At 41.1% G+C, this 7,054-nt stretch overlaps 1 non-coding gene across 1 annotated transcript; it reads right to left on the bottom strand.

Annotated features, from left to right (window-relative positions):
• Window positions 1–683: 683 nt before the first annotated feature.
• On the bottom strand, window positions 684–787 carry LOC112768122 (small nucleolar RNA R71). The gene has a single exon (XR_003185560.1). It is a non-coding gene; the product is annotated as a small nucleolar RNA R71 (small nucleolar RNA).
• Between the last annotated feature and the right edge of the window lie 6,267 nt (window positions 788–7,054).

Below are 7,054 nucleotides of genomic sequence, written 5' to 3'. Positions count from 1 at the left end.
CTTAAAATTTGAACCCTCTCCCCCTCTCTGTGTTCGAATTTTTCTCTTCTCATTTGTCTACTCTTCTCTTCTTCTACTCACATAAAGGAATCTCTATACTGTGACATAGAGGATTTCTACTCTTTTTTGTTCTCTTCTTTTTCATATGAGCAGGAGCAAGGATAAGAACATTCTTGTTGAAGCTGATCCAGAACCTAAAAGGACTCTAAAGATGAAGCTAAGAGAAGCTAAAGCACAACACTCTGGAGAGGACCTGACAGAATTTTTCGAAAAAAGAAGAGATGGCCGAACCCAATAATAATGGTGGAGATGCAAGGAAGATGCTTGGTGACTTTATTGCACCCTCTTCTGACTTCTGTGGAAGGAGCATCTCAATTCCTGCAATTGGAGCAAACAACTTTGAGCTTAAGCCTCAATTAGTTTCTCTAATGCAGCAAAATTGCAAGTATCATGGACTTCCATTGGAAGATCCTCATCAGTTTTTAACTGAATTCTTGCAAATCTGTGACACTGTTAAAACCCAGGGGGTTAATCCTGAGGTCTACAGACTTATGCTTTTTCCCTTTGCTGTAAGAGACAGAGCTAGGACATGGTTGGACTCACAACCTAAAGATAGCATGAACTCTTGAGAAAAGTTGGTCAATGCTTTCTTGGCCAAATTCTTTCCACCTCAAAAATTGAGCAAGCTTAGAGTGGAAGTCCAAACCTTCAGACAGAAGGAAGGTGAATCCCTCTATGAAGCTTGGGAAATATACAAGTAATTGATCAGAAGGTGTCCTTCTGGCATGCTTTCAGAATGGAGCATCATATGTATATTCTATGATGGTCTGTCTGAACTGTCCAAGATGTCATTGGACAACTCTGCTGGTGGATTTCTTCATCTGAAGAAGACGCCTGAAGAAGCCCAGGAACTCATTAAAATGGTTGCAAATAACCAATTCATGTACACTTCTAAAAGAAATCCTGTGAATAATGGGACAACTCAGAAGAAAAGAGTTCTGGAGATTGATACTCTGAATGCCATATTGGCTCAGAACAAAATATTGACTCAGCAAGTCAATATGATTTCTCAGAGTCTGTCTGGAATGCAAGCTGCATCAGGAAGTACTAAGGAAGCTTTCTCTGAAGAAGAAGCCTATGACCCTGAGAATCCTGGAATGGAAGAAGTGAATTACATGGGAGAATCCTATGGAAACACCTACAATCCTTCATGGAGGAATCATCCTAATCTCTCATGGAAGGATCAACAGAAGCCTAATCAAGGCTTTAATAATAATGATGGTGGAAGAAACAGGTTTGGCAATAGCAAACCTTTTCCATCATCTTCTCAGCAACAGATAGAGAATTCTAAGTAGAGCCACTCTGACTTAGCAACTGTAGTCTCTGATCTATCTAAGACCACTCTCAGTTTTATGACTGAAGCAAGATCCTCCATTAGAAATTTAGAGGCACAAGTGGGTCAGCTGAGTAAAAGAGTTACTGAACTCCCTCCTAGTACTCTCCCAAGCAATACAAAAGAGAATCCAAAGAGAGAGTGCATTGCCATCAACATACCCCACACGGCCAAACCTATAGAGGAGGGAGAGGCAGTGAATCCCATTGAGGAATACCTCAATGGACATCCACTGGCCACTCAAGAGTTCCCTAATGAGGAACCAAAGGAATCTAAGGCTCATATAGAGACCATAGAGATTCCACTAAACTTACTATTGCCATTCATGAGCTCTGATAAGTATTCTTCCTCTGAAGAGGATGAAGATATTATTGAAGAGCAAGTTGCTCAGTATCTAGGAGAAATCATGAAGCTGAATGCCAAATTATTTGGTAATGAGACTTGGGAGGATGAACCTCTATTGCTCATCAATGAACTAAATGATCTGGTTCAACTGAAATTACCTCAGAAGAAACAGGATCCTGGAAAGTTCTTAATACCTTGTACCATAGGCACCATGACCTTTGAAAAGGCTCTGTGTGACCTAGGGTCAAGTATAAACCTCATGCCCCTCTCTGTAATGGAGAAACTAGGGATCTTTGAGGTGCAAGCTGCAAGAATCTCACTAGAGATGGCAGACAATTCAAGGAAACAGGCTTATGGACTTGTAGAGGATGTATTGGTGAAGGTTGAAGGCCAGTACTTCCCTGCTGATTTCATAATCCTAGACACTGGGAAGGATGATGATGAATCCATCATCCTTGGAAGGCCCTTCCTAGCCACAGTAAAAGCTATGATTGATGTGGACAGAGGAGAGTTAGTCCTCCAATTGAATGAGGACTACCTTGTGTTTAAGGCTCAAGGATCTCCATTTGTAACCATGGAGATGAAGCATGAAAAGCTTCTCTCAATACAGAGTCAAACAGAGCCCCCACACTCAACTTCTAAGTTTGGTGTTGGGAGGCCATTATCAAGCTCTGAATCTCTGTGAAGCTCTCTAAGAGCTCACTGTCAAGCTATTGACATTAAAGAAGCGCTTGTTGGGAGGCAACCCAATGTTATTTAATTATATTTATTTATTTTCCATTTCTATTTAATGTTTTCTTTAGGTTGATGATCATGTGAAGTCACAAAAATAACTGAAAAATTAAAAACAGAAAGAAAAACAGCATTAAAAATAGCACACCCTGGAGGATAGGCTTACTGGCGTTTAAACACCAGTAAGGATAGCAGAATGGGCGTTTAACGCCCAGTCTGGCAGCATTCTGGGCGTTAAACGCCAGAATGGGCAGCACTCTGGGCATTTAATGCCAGAAAGGGCTGTCTGGCATCTGGCTGGTGTTTAACGCCAGAAATGGGCAGCAGAGTGGCGTTTAACGCCAGAAAAGGTAGCAGAGCTGGCGTTAAACGCCAGATTTGGCACACAATGGGCGTTTGAATGCAAGAATGGTGCAGGGACTCAGATTCCTTGACACCTCAGGATCTGTGGACCCCACAGGATCCCACCTACCCCACCTCTTCTTCTCTCCTCTTCACACCTTTCCATAACACTCTTCCGCATACACCCTTCACCAATCACCTCAATACCTCTTCCCCAAACACCCCTCACCTATCAAATCTTACCCTCTTCCCCATACTCTCTTCACCACTCACATCCATCCATCATCAAACCCCACCTACCTCAACATTCAAATTCAAACCATTTCCCTCTCAAACCCTACCCCTCATACACGGCTACCCTCTCTCCCTTACCCTATAAATACCCCACCTCACTACCTTCATTTCCACACAACCTACACACTACTACCCCCATGGCCGAACCACTCACCTCCCTCCATTTCTTCTTCTTCTCCTCCCTTCTTTCTTCTTTTGCTCGAGGACGACTAAACCTTTTAAGTTTGGTGTGGAAAAAGCATTGTTTTTTTATTTTTCCATAACCACTAATGACACCTAAGTCTGGAGAAACCTCTAGAAAGAGGAAAGGGAAGGCAATTGCTTCCACCTCCGAGTCATGGGAGATGGAGAGATTTATCTCAAAAATGTATCAAGACCACTTCTATGAAGTTGTGGCCAAGAAAAAGGTGATCCTTGAGGTCCCTTTCAAGCTCAAAAAGAGTGAATATCCGGAGATCCGACATGAAGTTCGAAGAAGATCTTGGAAAATTCTCACCAACCCCATTCAACAAGTCGGGATCTTAATGGTTCAAGAGTTCTATGCTAATTCATGGATCACTAAGAACCATGATCAAAGTGTGAACCCGAACCCAAAGAATTGGCTCACAATAGTTCAGGAGAATTACTTGGATTTTAGTCCGGAAAATGTGAGGTTAGCATTCAACTTGCCAATGATGCAAGGAGACCCTCACCCTTTCACTAGAAGGGTCAACTTTGATCAAAGGTTGGACCAAGTCCTCTTGGACATTTGTGTGGAAGGCGCTCAATGGAAGAGAGACACAAGAGGCAAGTTGGTTCAACTAAGAAGGCTTGACCTCAAGCCCGTGGCTAGGGGATGGTTGAAGTTCATCCAACGCTCAATCATTCCTACTAGCAACTGGTCTGAAGTTACTATAGACCGGGCTATCATGATCCATAGCATCATAAATGGAGAGGAAGTAGAAGTTCATGAGATCATATCCCTAGAACTCTACAAGGTGGCGGACAAGTCCTCTACTTTGGCAAGGTTAGCCTTCCCTAATCTCATTTGTCACCTCTGCAATTCAGCTGAAATTGTCATAGAGGAAGACACCCTCATTGAAGAGGACAAGCCCATCACTAAGAAAAGGATGGAGCAAACAAGAGAGCTCACTCATGGACCTCAACAAGAGCATGATGAAATTCCTCATCATGAAATCCCTGAGATGCCTCAAGGGATGCACTTTCCTCTACAAAACTATTGGGAGAAAATCAACACCTCCTTAGGAGAATTGAGTTCCAACATGGGACAACTAAGGGTGGAGCACCAAGAGCATTCCATCCTCCTCCATGAAATTAGAGAGGACCAAAAGGTCATGAGAGAGGAGCAACAAAGGCAAGGAAGAGACATTGAGGAGCTAAAGCACTCCATAAGATCTTCAAGAGGAAGAACTAGCCGCCATCACTAAGGTAGACCCGTTCTTTAATTTCTTTGTTCTTTATTTTTCTATTTTTCGTTCCCTATGCTTTATGTTTTATCTATGTTTGTGTCTTTATTACATGATCATTAATGTCTAGTGTCTATGCCTTAAAGTTATGAATGTCCTATGAATCCATCACCTTTCTTAAATAAAGAACAAAGAAATTAAAGAACGGGTCTACCTTAGTGATCGCGGCTAGTTCTTCCTCTTGAAGATCTTATGGAGTGCATGGTTTTGAATTTTATCTTGAAGTTAGCTTAATTATTTTGATGTGGTGACAAAACTTTTTGTTTTCTGAATGAATGCTTGAACAGTGCATATTTTTGAATTTGAATGTTAAAACTGTTGGCTCTTGAAAGAATAATGAAAAAGGAGAAATGTTATTAATAATCTAAAAAATCATAAAATTGATTTTTGAAGTAAGAAAAAGCAGTGAATAGACAAAGCTTGCGAAAAAAAAGTGGTGAAAAAAAAAAAGAAAGAAAGAAAAAGAAAAAGCAAGCAGAAAAAGCCAGTAACCCTTTAAACCAAAAGGCAAGGGTAGAAAAAGGATCCAAGGCTTTGAGCATTAATGAATAGGAGGGCCCACAGGAATAAAATCCTGGCCTAAGCGGCTAAACCAAGCTGTCCCTAACCATATGCTTGTGGCGTGAAGGTGTCAAGTTAAAAGCTTGAGACTGAGCGGTTAAAGTCGTGGTTCAAAGAAGAAAAAGAGTGTGCTTAAGAGCTCTGAATACCTCTAACTGGGGACTTTAGCAAAGCTGAGTCACAATCTGAAAAGGTTCACCCAGTTATGTGTCTGTGGCATTTATGTATCCGGTGGTAATACTGGAAAAAAAAATGCTTAGGGTCACGGCCAAGACTCATAAAGTAGATGTGTTCAAGAATCAACATACTGAACTAGGAAAATCAATAACACTATCTGAATTCTGAGTTCCTATAGATGCCAATCATTCTGAACTTCAAAGGATAAAGTGAGATGCCAAAACTGTTCAAAAACAAAAAGGCTACAAGTCCCGCTCATCTAATTGAAGCTAATCTTCATTGATAAGTTTGGAATTTATTGTATATTCTCTTCTTTTTATCCTATTTTGTTTTCAGTTTCTTGGAGACAAGCAATAATTTAAGTTTAGTGTTGTGATGAGCGGATAATTTATACCGCTTTTGGCATTGTTTTTATATAGTTTTTAGTATGTTTTAGTTAATTTTTACTATATTTTTATTAGTTTTTATGCAAAAATCATATTTCTGGACTTTACTATGAGTTTGTGTATTTTTCTATGATTTTAGGTATTTTCTGGCTAAAATTGAGGGACTTGAGCAAAAATCTAATTCAGAGGCTGAAAAAGGACTGCAGATGCTGTTGGATTCTGACCTCCCTACACTCAAAGTAGATTTTCTGGAGCTACAGAAGCCCAGTTGGCACGCTCTCAATTGCGTTGAAAAGTAGACATTTTGGGCTTTCTAGCAATATATAATAGTTTATACTTTTCTCGAGATTTGATGGCCCAAACTGGCGTCCAAAGTCAGCCTAAAACATCTTGGCGTAAAACGCCCAAACTGGCACCTGAATTGGAGTTAAACGCCCAAACTGGTACCAAAACTGGCGTTTAACTCCAGAAACAACCCAAGCACGAAAAAGCTTCAATGCTCAGTCCAAGAACACACCAAGTGGATCCCAGAAGTGGATTTCTGCACTATCTGCACTTAGTTACTCATTTTCTGTAAAATGTGATGATTCGTGACACTCATCATCATTCTCACTTATGAATTCGTGCCTGACAACCACGCCCATTCTATCTGCAATAGCTTGAGTGTGTATCTCTTAGCCTCCTGGTCCACGACGCATGGTTGCCTCTCCTGACAACAGAGCCTTCCATTCCGTGAGATCAGAGTCTTCGTGGTATAGGCTAGAACCATTGGCAGCATTCCTGGGATCCAGAAAGTCTAAATCTTGTCTGTGGTATTTCGAGTAGGATCTGGGAAGGGATGACTGTGACGAGCTTCAAACCTGTGAATGTGGAGCGCAAGTGACAGTGCGCAAAAGGACAATGGTCCTATTCCGACGCCAACGGGAACCGACAGATGATTAGCTGTGCAGTGACAGCGCATATGGATTTGTTTTCATCCGAGAGGATCATATAGCTTGCCATGGAAGGAGGTAACGCATGGTTGGAGGAAGGCAATAGGAAAGCAGAGGTTCAGAAGCAACAAAGCATCTCTATATACTTATCTGAAATTCCCACCAATGAATTACATAAGTATTTCTATCTTATTTTATATTTTATTTATCAAAATCTCATAACCATTTCAATCCGCCTGACTGAGATTTACAAGGATGACCATAGCTTGCTTTAAGCCGACAATCTCCGTGGGATCGACCCTTACTCACGTAAGGTATTACTTGGACGACCCAGTGCACTTGCTGGTTAATTGCATCGGAGTTGTGAAGAAGTGTTGAGAGCACTATTTCGCCATACCAAGATTTTAAATCACAATTTTGTGCACC

This window comes from Arachis hypogaea, chromosome 17 (assembly GCF_003086295.3).
Source record: "Arachis hypogaea cultivar Tifrunner chromosome 17, arahy.Tifrunner.gnm2.J5K5, whole genome shotgun sequence".
NCBI lineage: Eukaryota > Viridiplantae > Streptophyta > Magnoliopsida > Fabales > Fabaceae > Arachis > Arachis hypogaea.
This window is presented reverse-complemented; position numbering and strand designations above follow the sequence as displayed.